The sequence below is a fragment of the Vigna radiata genome, chromosome 5 (assembly GCF_000741045.1).
Source record: "Vigna radiata var. radiata cultivar VC1973A chromosome 5, Vradiata_ver6, whole genome shotgun sequence".
Lineage (NCBI taxonomy): Eukaryota > Viridiplantae > Streptophyta > Magnoliopsida > Fabales > Fabaceae > Vigna > Vigna radiata.
The window spans coordinates 31,958,310-31,959,902 of NC_028355.1; positions in this window are offsets into that span (position 1 = coordinate 31,958,310).

Consider the following 1,593-nt stretch of genomic DNA (forward strand, 5'->3'; position numbering starts at 1 on the left):
AGTACAGCGGGAAATCCACTATATTCAATGGCATAATCCATTGAACCTCTTAAGTATCTCATAAGCCTAGCAAGTGCATCCCAATGTTCCTGATTTGGACATTGAGTATACCTACTCAGTCTACCTACTGCATAAGCAATATCAGGTCTAGAAAAGCTCATTAAGTGCAGTAAGCTCCCAATTACTGAGGCTGAGATAATGATTCTCCTCTATTTTTCATTAAATTAGAATTAGCATCATAAGGGGTACTCACTGGTTTTAAGTCATAAAACCCAAACTTCTTAAGAAGTTTCTCAACGTATTGTTCTTGAGAAAGTAAAATACTATCTCCCTTCCTTATGATTCTAATACCTAAAATCACATTGGCTTCACCCATGTCTTTCATTTCAAATTTGATCCTAGAAACAATTTAGTTCTAGCGACAATCTCATTGCATGTACCAAATATTAACATGTCATCCACATACAAACATATAATGACACTATCACCATTTTCAGATTTAGAGTACACGCATTTATCAGCATCATTAGGTGAAAAACCATCACAAAGCAACACATTATCAAGTTTTTCATGCCATTGTTTAGGTGCTTGTTTCAACCCATACAAAGATTTTAAAAGTTTACACACTTTCTCTTCTTGACCAGGTACAACACACCCTTCCGGTTGACTCATATAAATTTCCTCCTCTAAATCACCATTCAGAAAGGCAGTTTTAACATCCATCTGATGTATCACTAGTTTATGGATAGCTGCTAAAGCTAATAACACTCGAATAGAGGAAATCCTAGTCACAGGAGCAAAAGTATCAAAGTAATCTATGTTGGGTTTTTGAGTAAAGCCCTTTGCTACTAATCTTGCCTTATATTTTTCTATGGATCCATCAAGGTGATATTTCTTCTTAAAGATCCATTTACAACTTATGGGTTTTGCTCCTTTAGGCAAATCTACTAAAGTCCAAGTGTTGTTTTTCCGAATTGATTCAATTTCAGTCCTAATGGCTTTATCCCACTGTTTTGCATCAGGNNCANTAGTAGNTTCTACAAAGNTTGTTGGATCACTATCAACAAGATAAGTATAAAAGTCATCTCCAAAGGAAGTTTCTTTTCTCTGTCTTTTACTTCTTCTCAAAACCTCATTTATAGTATCACTATTATTATTATCATCATTACCATCAACAGGTTGAGACAACTCACTAACCTTTAAGGGAAACACATGTTCAAAAAACTCAGCATTTTTTGTCTCCATTATAGAATTTCTCTCAAGTATGTCACTTTTAACAACTAGAAACCTATAAGCAGCACTATGTTCAGCATAACCTAAGAACATGCAATCAACGGTTTTAGAGCCTATTTTCCTTTTCTTGGGATCGGGTAACATTACCTTAGCTAGGCACCCCCACACTCTAAGATATTTAAGGTTAGGTTGGTAACCTTTCCACAACTCATAAGGAGTTTTACCAGTTTTCTTATGGGGTATCCTATTTTGTAAAAAACATGCAGTAAGCAAGGCTTCTCCCCAAAGGTTATCAGGTGCACCGGAACTAACAAGCATAGCATTCATCATTTCCTTAAGGGTTCTATTTTTTCTCTCAGC